We start from the raw sequence: 14433 nt of genomic DNA on the forward strand, positions 1-14433 counted from the left end.
TCCACAATTCGACAAAACTCAGACATAACAGGACTCCAAATGGGTACTATTGAGTGCAAGATATCTGCCTACGTGGATGACATGCTGTTCTCGTTGAAGAATCCCAGAGTTTCCTTGCCAAATCTCCTTCGGGAATTCCAGATATACGGGATACTTCTTGAAATCAGAGGCCATGGGGGTCGCAGTCCCCCCGCAAACGTTACTAGACTTGCAGTCCAATTTTCGATTTAAATGGACCCATACAGCCCTTAAGTACTTAGGTACTTACATTCCACCGGACATCGCGCGTACGTTTATGTTGAACTTTCCCCCACCCCTTGTCACTAAGATCTGCAGTTTGCTTCACGGGTGGCATTCTGGCCTCCATTCCTGGTTCAGGAGATGCAATCTCATTAAAATGAACATACTCCCTAAATGTACCTATCTTTTCCAAGCTCTCCTGATCCAGAGTCCAGTGCCGTTTTTTAAGCAAGCTCAATTCCTGCTCACTCAATTTAACTGGGCCCACAAAAATTCAGACTTAAGTGGTCACAGCTGACATTGTCTAAACAACAGGGAGGGTTGGTTCTCCCTGACTTGCGATGCTACTACCTGGCCTCCCATCTGGGGTGTGTATTGGACTGGAATGGAAACAAACTTTCTAAGCTCTGGGTGCAACTAGGACAATCTCACTCCCGAATTCCGCTAAGAAGTGCCATGTGGTGCTATAAGGATTTACCCACAGAATTTACGTCACATCCCACTATAGGGGCTTCATTGAAAGTCAGTCACCTGATCGCTACCCAAAACACACTCACGTCTTTGACTTCCCCCCTATTCCCTATACGTGACCATCCGAACTTTGAACCGGGGACCCACTTAGAAATTCCAACCTAGACCATGCGTCTAAATTCGTCATTGATGGAAAATGGCCTTCTTTCTGAACCCTAACAGATCCGACAGGGCTTTTCCAACTGCCTTTTTGGAGAGCGGCGCAACAACATAATTTTCTCCATTCCATCCCCAATACTCAAACTTTCACCCGCCCTCAGACGGAGTTTGAGACTCTATGCAGGAGCGAAGGCCCTTTGGTCCACATTCTCTCTCAAACAGATCACCCACACTTAACCTGTCTGTCCAACTGGGAAAAGGACCTTGATTGCTCGTTTTCCCCAGCACAGAGACAACGCATTATCACTTTGGCTCTCAAAACCTCGCTGTGCACGAAGATACAGGAGACAAATTTTAAACTTCTCATCAGGTGGTATTTGACACTATCAAAGCTGCATAAATAATTCCCCTCTTCCTCGAACATATGCTGGAGGTGTGGAGAAGAAGAGGGCACATTGCTCCACATTTTTTGGTCCTGCCCCAGCTTGGTGGACTTCTGGACAGAGATCCGATGCATAACACAAAAATTCTTGTACTTTATCCGTGCCTTGAATCATTATGATTGATGGAAGGCAGACTCACATTTGCGAATATACCTGTATCAAGTATTGTTCAGCTGCTTTTTGCTCTGTATTTCTCTGTTGCATTATGTACTCGGGGGACCGTCATTCCCTGTTTGTAGAAAAAAAAAAAGAAGCCTACGACACCTGGTATTCCCAGGCGGTCTCCCATCCAGGCATTAACCAGGCCCGGCCCTGCTTAGCCTACAAGATCAGATGAGATGGAACAGATTCAGGGTGATGTGGCCGTAGCCAATATCTTCAGGCACTCTCAACTCTCTTGAAAAATGCCAAGATGGTCACCTTGGGAACAAGCAGAAAAAAATAGGTCAACGGCAACAACATAACAAGAAGACTACGGCATCTGGAAATCCCAGGTGGTCTCCCATCCAGGGATTAAACTGGTCCCAACCCTGCTTAGCCTCTGAGATCAGATGAGATTGGGCTCTTTCAGGGTGATGTGGCCGTAGGAGATTTCTTCAGGCACTCTCAACCCTCTTGACTAATGCCAAGATGGTCACTTTGGGAAAAAAACAAAAAAAAACAAGTTAACGCCAACAACATAAGAAGAAGTCTACAGCACCTAGTATTCCCAGGTGGTCTCCCATCCAGGTATTAACAAGGCCCGACCCTGTTTAGTCTCTGAGATCAGACGAGATCTGGTGCTTTCAGGGTTATGTGGCCATAGGCAAGCTCTTCAGGCACTCTCAACCCTCTTGACAAACACCAAGATGGTCACCTTGGTAAACAAACAAAACAAAAACAAGTCAACGCCAACAACATAAAAAGTATTCCCAGGTGGTCTCCAATCCAGGTACTAGCAAGGCCCAACCTTGCGAAAAAAGACAGATCAATGTCAACAACATAAAAAGAAGAATACGGCACCTGGTATTCCAACGCCATCTCCCATACAGGTACTAACTAGGCCCAACCCTTCTTAGCCTCAGAGATGAGAAGAGATAGGGCTCTTTCAGGGTGATGCTGCTGTAAGCGATCTCTTTGGGCACTTTAAACCCTCTTGACAAATGCCAAGATGGTCACCTTGGGAAACAAGCGAAAAAAAAAAAAAACGAATCAACGCCAACAACATAAAAAGAAGCTTACAATAACTGGTATTCCCAGGTGGTCTCCCATCCAGGTACTAACCAGGCCTGACTCTTCTTAGCCTCCAAGATCAGACAAGATTGGGTGCTTTCAGTGTGATGTGGCCATAGGCAATCTCTTCAGGCACTCTCAACCCTCTTGACAAACACCAAGATGGTGACCTTGGGAAACAAGCTAAAAAAAAACAGGTCAACGCCAACAACATAAAAAGAAGCCTACGACACCTGGTATTCCCAGGCGGTCTCCCATCCACGTACTAACAAGGCCAGACTCTTCTTAGCCTCCAACATCAAACGAGATCAGGTGCTTTCAGGGTGATGTGCCCGTAGGCAATCCCTTCAGGCACTTTCAACCCTCTTGACAAACGCCAAGATGGTCACCTTGGGAAACAAGCAAAAAAAAACTAAGTCAATGCCAACAACTTAAAAAAAAAGCATATGGCATTGAGAAATCCCAGGCGGTCTCCCATCCAGGTACTAACCAGGTCCCAACCCTGCTTAGCCTCTGAGATCAAATGAGATTGGGCTCTTTCAGGGTGATGCGGCCATAGTAGATTTTTTCAGGCACGCTCAACCCTCTTGACAAACGCCAAGATGGTCACCTTGGGAAGCAAACAAAAAATCAAGTCAATGCCAACAACATAAAAAGAAGCCTACAGCACCTAGTATTCCCAGGCGGTCTCCCATCCAGGTATTAACAAGGCACGACCCTTTCTAGCCTCTGAGATCAGAGGAGATTGGGTGCTTTCAGGGTGATGTGCCCATGGGCAATCTCTTTGGGCACTCTCATCCCTCTTGAAAAATGGCAAGATAGTCACCCTGGGAAACAAGCGGAAAAAAACAGGTCAACGCCAACAACATGAAAAGAAGAATACGGCACCTGGTATTCCAAGGCCATCTCCCATTCAAGTACTAACTAGGCCCAACCCTTCTTAGCCTCCGAGATCAGAAGAGATAGGGTCCTTTCAGGGTGATGCTGCTGTAAGCGATCTCTTTAAGCACTCTCTACCCTCTTGACAAATGCCAAGATGATCACTTTGGGAAACAAGCGAAAAAAAACAGGTCAACACCAACAACATAAAAAGAAGCCTGCGGCATCTGGAAAACGCAGGTGGTCTCCCATCCACGTACAAACCAGGCCCAACCCTGCTTAGCCTCTGAGACCAGATGAGATTGGGCGCTTTCAGGGTGTTGTGCCCGTAGGCAATTTCTTTGTGCACTCTCAACCCTCTTGACAAATGCCAAGATGGTCACCTTGGGAAAAAAGGGAAAAAAAACAGGTCAACGCCGACAACATAATGAGAAGCCTACAGCACCTGGTATTCCCAGGCTTTCTCCCATCCAGGTACTAACCAGGCCCATCGCTGCTTAGCCCCCGAGATCAGATGAGATTGGGCTCTCTCAGGGTGATTTGGCCGTAGGCATTCTCTTTGGGCACTCTGAAGCCTCTTGACAAAGGCCAAGATGCTCACCTTGGGAAACAAGCTAAAAAAAAACAGGTCAAAGCCAACAACATAAAAAGAAGCCTACGGCATCCGGTATTCCCAGGCGATCTCCCAATCAAGACACTAACCAGGCCAGATCCTTCTATGGCACCTGGTCTTTCCAGGCAGTCTCCCATCCAGGTACTAACCAGGCCTGACACTGCTTAGCCTCTGAAATCAGATGAGATCGGGTGCTTTCAGGGTGATGTGGCCGTAAGCGTTCTCTTCAAGACACGCCCAACCCTCTTGACAAACGCCAAGATGGTCGCCTTGAGAAACAAGTGAAAAAAACAGGTCAAAGCCAACAACATAAAAAGAAGCCTATGGCACCTAGTATTCCAAGGCGGTCTCCCATCCAGGTACTAACCAGGCCCGACACTGTTTAGCCTCCGAGATCAGACAAGATTGGGTGCTTTCATGGTGATGGGGCCGTAGGTGATCTCTTTGGGCACTCTCAACCCTCTTGACAAATGCCAAGATGGTCACCTTGGGAAACAAGTGAAAAAAGAAACCAGGTCAAGGCCAATAACATAAAAAGAAGCCTACGGCACCTGTTATTCCCAGACGTTCTCCCATCCTGGTATTAACCAGGCCTGACACTGCTTAGCCTCCGAGATCAGACAAGATTGGGTGCTTTCAGGGTGATGGGGCCGTAGGTGGTCTCTTTGGGCACTCTGGACCCTCTTGTTAAACGCCAAGATGGTCACCTTGGGAAACAAGCAAAAATAAACAGGTCAACACCAACAACATAAAAAGAAGCCTACGGCACCTGGTATTCACAGATGGTCTCCCATACAGGTATTAACCAGGCCGTACACTGCTAGGCCTCTGAGATCAGATGAGATTGTGCGCTTTCAGGGTGATGTGGCCATAGGTGTTCTATTCAGACACTCTCAACCCTCTTAACAAATGCCAAGATGGTCATCTTGGGAAACAAGTGAAAAAAAACAGGTCAACGCCAACAACATAGACCCTGGCGGTCTCCCATCTGACCCTGACCCTGCTTAGCCTCTGAGATCGGGCGCTTTCAGGGTGATGGGGCCTTAGGCGAACGCTTTGGGACATACTCAAAACTCTTGACAGATGCTAAAATGGTCACCTTGGGAAACAAGCGAAAAAAAACAGGTCAAAGCCAACAATATAAAAAGATTCCTACGGCACCTGTAATTAGGTACTATCCAGGCTGGACCCTGCTTAGCCTCTGAGATCAGATAAGATCGGGCGCTTTCAGGGTGATGTGGCCGTAGGAGATTTCTTTGGGCTCTCTCAGCCCTCTTGACAAATGCCAAGATGGTCACCTTGGGAAACAAGCGGAAAAAAAAAAATGTCAACGCCAGCAACATAAAAAGAAGCCTACGGCACCTGGTATTCCCAGTCGGTCTCCCTTCCAGTTACTAATCAGGCCCGACAATGCTTAGCCTCCGAGATCAGACAAGATCGGGCACTTTCAGGGTGATTTGGCCGTAGGCACTTTCTTTGGGCACTCTCACCCTCTTGACAAACGCCAAGATGGTCATCTTGGGAAACAAGCAAAAAAAAACAGGTCAACGCCAACAACATAAAAAATAGGATTTTTATATACAACTTACCTGTAAAATGCTTTTCTTGAGAGTACATCACGGGACACAGGAGCTTCATTACATAGTGGGTTATATAGGCACCTCTGGTGATTGGACACTGGTTAACCCCCAATTAAGGAGAATTCCTCCCCTATATAACCCCTCCCATATGGGGGGCACCTCAGTTTTGTAGCAAAGCAATAGGAAACCATGTAAAACCCAAGAGGGGTGGGTGCCCTGTGTCCCGTGATGTACTCTCAAGAAAAGGATTTTACAGGTAAGCTGTATATAAAAATCCTATTTTCTTGATCATACATCACAGGACACAGGAGCTTCATTACATAGTGGGATGACCCAAAGCAATGCTCAGATTGAGGGCAGGGAGACACAGATCATAATATATAGACCGCCAAGGACCTAAACTGCAGCCTGCAGTACACTGCGCCCAAAGGCGATATCCTCTTGCCCTCTGACATCCACCTGATAGAATCTGGTGAATGTGTGGACTGATGACCAAGTTGCAGCCTTACAGATCTGAGCCAGGGAGGCCTGGTGATGCACTGCCCAAGAAGCACTTACAGCCCTAGTTGAGTGCGCTCTCACTTGAAAACGAGGGATCTTCCCTTTAACACTATAGGCCTGAGAAATAATCTGTCTAATCCACCTTGAGAGAGTGGATTTTGATGCCGCCTGGCCCTTCCTAGGGCCTTCCGGCAAAATAAATAAGCAACCAGTTTTCCTTATCTGAGCAGTTGCCTGAAGATAGATACTGATTGCCCTTACCACATCCAAAGATTCTTCTTCTGCGGACTGTGGGTCCGGAAAAAAGGATGGTAGGCTTAAATCTTGATTCAAATGGAATCCTGAAACCACCTTAGGCAGAAAGGACCTGTTGGGACGCATTACCACCAGGTCCTTATGAATAATTAGATAATAATTAGATACGGTTCTTTACTGGAGAGAGCTGCTAGTTCTGACACTCTTCTAGCCGTGGATATGGCTACCAAGAAAACCAATTTTTTAGTCAAAAGAACTAACGAAGCCTGATGCAAAGGTTCAAAAGGTTGCCCCTGCAAAGCTGAGAGAACCAAATTCAGATCCCATGGGCATACCGGAGGTTTGACTGGCAGCCTTATCCTCATAGCCCCCTGGATGAAAGCCCGCACCAGGGAATGTGATGCAAGTGGTTTCTGAAAAAACACTGACAAGGACGAAATATGCACCTTGATAGTGCTTACGGCCAAATTCATTTCTAGGCCTGACTGGAGGAAGGCCAAGATCCTGCTAATGACATACTTTCTAGGATGACATTCCCTGAGTTCACAACAGGAAACATATGCCCTCCAGATTTTGTAGTAAATAAGCCTGGAGGCCGGCTTTCTGGCATTGACCAGAGTAGAAAGGACTGGCCCCGAAAGCCCACGGTCTCTCAGAATGTGGGTCTCAGCAGCCAAACCGTCAAATTCAGACTGTGTAAAGCAGCATGGTAAATTGGACCCTGTGAGAGCAGATCTGGCCGGAGAGGGAGGATCCACAGCCTGCCTACTGCCAACTTCATGATCTCTGCGTACCACGGTCGCCTGGGCCAAGCCAGGGCTACCAAAAGAAGCGACTTTGTTTCCCACTAGACTCTTCCCAGGAACCGCGGCAGAAGCGGGCACGGGGGGAGGCATAAATCAAATTTTACTGATCCCAGGGAACTGTCAGAGCATTCGACCCCTGAGCGAGTGTATCTCTTGTCCTTGACACGAATTTGTCCAGTTTTCTGTTGAACCTGGACGCAAACAGATCTACGTCTGGAGTACCCCACCTGCGACATATGTTCCAAAACACGTCGGGGTGCAGAGCTCATTCTCCTAGGCACAACTGCTGGCGGCGCAGAAAATCTGCCTGCCAATTTTCCACTCCTGGAATGAAGACTGTAGAAAGGCATGGAACATGCCTTTCTGCCCAGACAAGTATGCGATTCACCTCTTTTTGCGCAACCAGACTCCTGGTACCACCCTGGTGATTGATATAGGCCACTGCTGTGGCATTGTCGGACTGAACTCGAACAGGGAGACCCCGTAGTCTGAAAGAACAGTTTATGAGAGCCATATAAACTGCCTGGATCTCCAAGACATTTATGGGCAATAGCTTCTCGATCACAGACCATTTCCACTGCGAGCACGTCTCCTCCAACACTGCTCCCCAGCCTGTCAGGCTGCCATTTGTCATAATAATCTTCCATGGAAGAGGAAGAAAAGTTTTGCCTTTCAGCAAATTCTCGGTTTGTAACGAGACTCTTAGACTCGTTAGACGAGACTCTTGCGTGTCCCTGGGGATAGACGCATAGGAAGATCCAAGGACTGGGGCTTCCTGTTCCAAGCCGCAAGGATGCATCTTTGCAGAGGCCTTGAGTGGAACTAGGCGAATGGAACGGCCTCGAAGGAGGCAACCATTTTCCCTAACAGTCTCATGCACAACCGAATGGGGGAAGATCTTCTGCCCAGAATTAGGCGCACCAGATCCCCAATGGCCAAGACTTTTGGCCTTGGTAGAAACACCTTGCCCTGAGCAGTGTCGATAACCATACCCAGGTATTCCAACCTGGTAGCAGGCTGTAGGGACGACTTTTCTAGGTTTATAATCCAACCTAGGCGTTCCAGCTGTTCTAGCGTTCTGGTAACACTGTGGTTCAGGAGCGCTACTGTTTTCTCTATGAGAAGCAAATCGTCTAGATAAGCCATGACGGCTATACCCTGAGCTCTTAGGTTTGCCAAGAGAGGGTCCAGAATCTTTGTGAAGACTCGAGGGGCCGTAGCTAGCCCGAACGGCAAGGCCACAAATTGAAAATGGCGCCGCTCTACCGTGAACCTTAGATACTTTTGGTGTGCGGGAAAAATTGGCACATGGAGATATGCATCCTTGATGTCTATTGATGCCATAAACTCTCCCCCTTGCAGGGAGGAGACCACAGTGCGAATTGACTGTATTCAGAAGGACCGGATGCGTAAAAAACGGGTCAGATCCTTCAGATCCAGGATAGGTCTGACACTTCTATTTGGCTTTGGAACGGTGAAGAGATTCGAGTAAAACCCTGAACCCTGTTCTTTTGGGTCCACTTCTACTATCACCCCCTGGGATAGTAAGTGATCTAAGGCCAGAAATAGCGGTCTTTGCTTTACTGGGTCCCTGGGGATCCTTGACCTTAGAAAGCGAGAAGGTGGATTCTCCTGAAACTCCAGCTTGTAGCCCAGGGATACCAAAGAGACCACCCACTCGTCCCGGATCTCTTCCCGCCAGGCTTCTGCAAACTGCAGGAGCCTTCCCCCACTTGGCCGAGTGGGGGCGCCCCTTCACAAGGTAGCTTTCGGGCTCTGCTTGGCAGGCTTTCGCCCCCAGGATTTCTTCTGCCACTGGGCCCGGCCTTGAGCCTTTCCTGTAGAGGGGGGTTGAGAAGGCCGTCGCCACTGCTTAGAGCTTGATGCTCCGGGAGAGAGAGAACGCCTAAATGATGGACGTTTGCTCCTTTTGACTGGAAGGAGAGTAGATTTACCCCCTGAAATTTTTTGGACGAATTTGTCTAATTCTTCTCCAAACAAACGTTCCCCTTTAAACGGGAACCCAATCAAATGCTTCTTGCATGATAGCTCAGCTGCCCAATTCTTTAGCCATAGGGCCCTTCGCATGTGTACCAACAGGAGAGACAAACGAGATGCTTGTTGGACAGAATCCAAAATCGCATCAATCATGAAACACAGAATTTGAGGTATTTCTGCATAATTCTCCACTTCCTCACTGGGAAGGAGGCCAAGCATCTTCTTAACCTGTTCCTTGAGGAACTGACACAACCCCACAGCTGCGACTGTAGGTTGCACTACAGTGCCAGTCATGGAAAAGGAGGCTTTTAATAATGTTTCCAGCTTCTTATCAGTTGGATCTTTAAATACCTGAGCATTATCCAAAGGACAGGTCAGGTTTCTATTCATGCAAGAAACAGTCGCATCGACAGATGGGACCCCCCATTTCTTGGTGAAACTTTCCTCCAGAGGATAAAGCATAGAAAACCTTTTAGGAGGAGCAAACAGTTTATCGGGATGTCCCCAATCCTCATACAACAATTTATCCATTAAGGGATTAATTGGAAAGGAAAAGGCAGGTTGTGGGATTTTCCTGACTCCCAGGGAAGAAACAGAGGACGTAGCGATCTCAGCAGCAGGCATTCTGAATGTGGTACGCACCAATTCAGTATAATACTGCACCTGTTTTCTGAGCGCCTGGGAGGAGGGGACTCTCTCCTCTTCCTCTGATTCATCCGACTGCTCAAGATTCCTGTCCCAAGATAGGGATCTCTCCTCATTGTCAGAAGTGTCATCTGAAAGAGGAATCTCAGCAGAGGTAGGGGAACTACCCCTTTTCCTGCTATCTTTCAGGGAAGCTGAAATAAAATTCATGATTCTCCCTTCAAAACCCTCCAATGTAGCCCTAAGGGAGTCCTCAGTGATGTATACCGGGGCTGAAATATTAGGAGAGGCTGCAAATCCTGACAGGGGCACTGACTCATCCTGTGAGGCTGACTCCAGTCTTGCAGGGGGGGGGATGGTAACCTACAGGCATTTTTAGAACCCCTAGACCTAGGCGGTGACTTACCAGTGTCCTTGTTATCTCCCCCTGGGACCCTCTTACGAGGAGACATAGTCCTAAGCTACAAAGCAGAGGTACTAGTACAAAGTGCAATCACTGTTGTGCTTAAAGTCTCACAATAAATATATATGCAAGCTTTCTCAGTGGTACCGGCATATCCTTTAAATTTAGACTATCAAGCTAAGCTTTCAATCTCTTACCGTTGAACAGCGATACTTCCTCCCTGCAATATTAAGCCATTTAAATGTCCTATTGGTCATCTATATTATACAACTCTCTGAAAAGCATATATGTAGAGAATAAAACTAGTCTTACATCTTAATAAAACTGTTTTATTGCTCAACCCGTATGAAGCTGTCATGACATAAGCAAATAAGTCACAGTTAAAACACAGTGACAAAACATTCCTTTTTACCGCAGCAAAATGTGAGAAAAGCAGTGTAAGCCGTCTTTCTGCCATATGCTTCAGAAAATTAATGTACCGCTTTTAAATCCATATCAATTCCACATCCTAATTTAAACCGTCTTAAACTTTTAACATTTACTGATAGCAATTACTGATATTACATTATGATTAAACCAGTGAAAAGGCCCGCGTAATGGAACTGTCAAATTAATCATAATCTCAGAGTTAACTTAGCTGATAAATTTACGATTTACTCAACGATTTACTCAACGATTTAAACTAAGATTTTTTCAAGCTAAGTCAATTTAATCTTAAATAATTTATACTATATTCTACGGTACTCTTAAATTATGTACTGTTTTTCTGTATTTTAGCCGTACTCATATTTCGTGTTATGTTGCAACCATCTAATCTCATTGCTATTCCGACATTCTGCCTTAATGAGGATATTACTTTGCAACTATCCCTTGAACCCTTTTGTGTATTCACTTTATCTCGACCTATATATACTGCCTCAATATACTTATTATTATATTATAGAGATTACTATCTCTAAATCATTGTAAACGTAACCATAGTTATAATGTACAGGTAATTTTACGTTAAAGCAAACTTCACACAAAACCATCTTTTTAAAACCTTTTACACACTGCACATTAAGAGTAATGCAACCATCTCTCTACCTCTATGCAATAGGATTCTCTTTCTGACTCTATTTTGTGTATTACGTCTTCTCCACATTAACTGTCACACTGATAACCATTTGTAACACATAACACTGGCAACCCATTTTTTAACAGCAGCAAAATGTGAGAAAAGCAGTGGGACGGTTTACTTGATTGAGAAGTGGTTGCAGTACCAAAGGATAGCAATAAAGTTTGATTACATTAATAACACATAATGCAACTATTTTACATTCACATCAAGCATACATCCTAATGTAAACTGTCTATCACTATTAATGTTCAGGGTTACTGATACATTATGCCGATAACCAGTGGAAACGGAAAACAGTCAGTGTAAGCAGTCTTCGTGCGTAACAAAATTAATGGAACGATTTACACGTTGGAATTTACAAGCTACGTCAATTTACTCTTATATAATGTATACCCTTTAGCTGCTTAGCTCACACTTTGCTGTATGTAGCCGCATTAACTGTATTAATGGTTACATATAAGTAACCAATGGGTATTGACATTTCATGTCTATCTCACATCTCTAATGCAATTTGTCTCTTTGAGACACGTTGCTGATATTTGCTGTCAAGAGGCTTCAGAGTGCCCAAAGAGAATGCCTACGGCCAAATCACCCTGAGAGAGCCCAATCTCATCTGATCTCGGGGGCTAAACAGCAATGGGCCTGGTTAGTACCTGGATGGGAGAAAGCCTGGGTATACCAGGTGCTGTAGGCTTCTCATTATGTTGTCGGCGTTGACCTGTTTTTTTTCCCTTTTTTCCCAAGGTGACCATCTTGGCATTTGTCAAGAGGGTTGAGAGTGCACAAAGAAATTGCCTACGGGCACAACACCCTGAAAGCGCCCAATCTCGTCTGGTCTCAGAGGCTAAGCAGGGTTGGGCCTGGTTTGTACGTGGATGGGAGACCACCTGGGTTTTCCAGATGTCGTAGGCTTCTTTTTATGTTGTTGGTGTTGACCTGTTTTTTTTCGCTTGTTTCCCAAAGTGATCATCTTGGCATTTGTCAAGAGGGTAGAGAGTGCTTAAAGAGATCGCTTACAGCAGCATCACCCTGAAAGCACCCTATCTCTTCTGATCTCGGAGGCTAAGAAGGGTTGGGCCTAGTTAGTACTTGAATGGGAGATGGCCTTGGAATACCAGGTGCCGTATTCTTCTTTTCATGTTGTTGGCGTTGACCTGTTTTTTTCCGCTTGTTACCCAGGGTGACTATCTTGGCATTTTTCGAGAGGGATGAGAGTGCCCAAAGAGATTGCCCATGGGCACATCACCCTGAAAGCACCCAATCTCCTCTGATCTCAGAGGCTAGAAAGGGTCGTGCCTTGTTAATACCTGGATGGGAGACCACCTGGGAATACTAGGTGCTGTAGGCTTCTTTTTTTGTTGTTGGCGTTGACTTGATTTTTTGTTTGCTTCCCAAGGTGACCATCTTGGCGTTTGTCAAGAGGGTTGAGCGTGCCTGAAAAAATCTACTATGGCCGCATCACCCTGAAAGAGCCCAATCTCATTTGATCTCAGAGGCTAAGCAGGGTTGGGACCTGGTTAGTACCTGGATGGGAGACCGCCTGGGATTTCTCAATGCCATATGCTTTTTATTTAAGTTGTTGGCATTGACTTAGTTTTTTTTTGCTTGTTTCCCAAGGTGACCATCTTGGCGTTTGTCAAGAGGGTTGAAAGTGCCTGAAGGGATTGCCTACGGGCACATCACCCTGAAAGCACCTGATCTCGTTTGATGTTGGAGGCTAAGAAGAGTCTGGCCTTGTTAGTACGTGGATGGGAGACCGCCTGGGAATACCAGGTGTCGTAGGCTTCTTTTTATGTTGTTGGCGTTGACCTGTTTTTTTTTTAGCTTGTTTCCCAAGGTCACCATCTTGGTGTTTGTCTAGAGGGTTGAGAGTGCCTGAAGAGATTGCCTATGGCCACATCACTCTGAAAGCACCCAATCTTGTCTGATCTTGGAGGCTAAGAAGAGTCAGGCCTGGTTAGTACCTGGATGGGAGACCACCTGGGAATACCAGTTATTGTAAGCTTCTTTTTATGTTGTTGGCGTTGATTCGTTTTTTTTTTTTTCGCTTGTTTCCCAAGGTGACCATCTTGGCATTTGTCAAGAGGGTTGAGAGTGCCCAAAGAGATCGCTTACAGCAGCATCACCCTGAAAGAGCCCTATCTCTTCTCATCTCTGAGGCTAAGAAGGGTTGGGCCTAGTTAGTACCTGTATGGGAGATGGCGTTGGAATACCAGGTGCCGTATTCTTCTTTTTATGTTGTTGACATTGACCTGTCTTTTTTCGCAAGGTTGGGCCTTGCTAGTACCTGGATTGGAGACCACCTGGGAATACTAGGTGCTGTAGGCTTCTTTTTATATTGTTGGCGTTGACTTGTTTTTGTTTTGTTTGTTTACCAAGGTGACCATCTTGGTGTTTGTCAAGAGGGTTGAGAGTGCCTGAAGAGCTTGCCTATGGCCACATAACCCTGAAAGCACCAGATCTCGTCTGATCTCAGAGACTAAACAGGGTCGGGCCTTGTTAATACCTGGATGGGAGACCACCTGGGAATACTAGGTGCTGTAGACTTCTTCTTATGTTGTTGGCGTTAACTTGTTTTTTTTTGTTTGTTTCCCAAAGTGACCATCTTGGCGTTAGTCAAGAGGGTTGAGAGTGCCTGAAGAAATCTCCTACGGCCACATCACCCTGAAAGAGCCCAATCTCATCTGATCTCAGAGGCTAAGCAGGGTTGGGACCAGTTTAATCCCTGGATGGGAGACCGCCTGGGATTTCCAGATGCCGTAGGCTTCTTGTTATGTTGTTGCCGTTGACCTATTTTTTCCGCTTGTTCCCAAGGTGACCATCTTGGCATTTGTCAAGAGAGTTGAGAGTGCCTGAAGATACTGGCTACAGCCACATCACCCTGAATCTGTTCCTTCTCATCTGATCTTGTAGGCTAAGCAGGGTCGGGCCTGGTTAATGCCTGGATGGGAGACCGCCTGGGAATACCAGGTGTCGCAGGCTTCTTTTTTTTTTTTCTCCAAACAGGGGAAGACGGTCCCCCGAGTACATAATGCAACAGAGAAATACAGAGCAAAAAGCAGCTGAACAATACTTGATACAGGTATATTCGCAAATGTGAGTCTGCCT

General features: G+C 46.2%; 10 pseudogenes; 2 read left to right on the forward strand and 8 right to left on the reverse strand.

The window, feature by feature from the left end:
• Positions 1–1565: 1565 nt before the first annotated feature.
• Positions 1566–1684, reverse strand: LOC143929082 (5S ribosomal RNA; annotated as a pseudogene).
• A 317-nt stretch (positions 1685–2001) lies between these two features.
• On the reverse strand, positions 2002–2120 carry LOC143928822 (5S ribosomal RNA; annotated as a pseudogene).
• Positions 2121–2527: 407 nt separating this feature from the next.
• LOC143929027 (5S ribosomal RNA) lies at positions 2528–2646 on the reverse strand (annotated as a pseudogene).
• Positions 2647–3837: 1191 nt separating this feature from the next.
• On the reverse strand, positions 3838–3956 carry LOC143928965 (5S ribosomal RNA; annotated as a pseudogene).
• Positions 3957–4117: 161 nt separating this feature from the next.
• Positions 4118–4236, reverse strand: LOC143929090 (5S ribosomal RNA; annotated as a pseudogene).
• A 99-nt stretch (positions 4237–4335) lies between these two features.
• LOC143929010 (5S ribosomal RNA) lies at positions 4336–4454 on the reverse strand (annotated as a pseudogene).
• Positions 4455–4556: 102 nt separating this feature from the next.
• On the reverse strand, positions 4557–4675 carry LOC143928434 (5S ribosomal RNA; annotated as a pseudogene).
• Positions 4676–5367: 692 nt separating this feature from the next.
• LOC143928741 (5S ribosomal RNA) lies at positions 5368–5486 on the reverse strand (annotated as a pseudogene).
• A 7725-nt stretch (positions 5487–13211) lies between these two features.
• LOC143928878 (5S ribosomal RNA) lies at positions 13212–13330 on the forward strand (annotated as a pseudogene).
• A 423-nt stretch (positions 13331–13753) lies between these two features.
• Positions 13754–13872, forward strand: LOC143928823 (5S ribosomal RNA; annotated as a pseudogene).
• The last annotated feature ends 561 nt before the right edge of the window (positions 13873–14433 follow it).

Source organism: Lithobates pipiens, unplaced genomic scaffold (assembly GCF_037356315.1).
Source record: "Lithobates pipiens isolate NorthernLeopardFrog02 unplaced genomic scaffold, aLitPip1_a1.2 Scaffold_23, whole genome shotgun sequence".
NCBI lineage: Eukaryota > Metazoa > Chordata > Amphibia > Anura > Ranidae > Lithobates > Lithobates pipiens.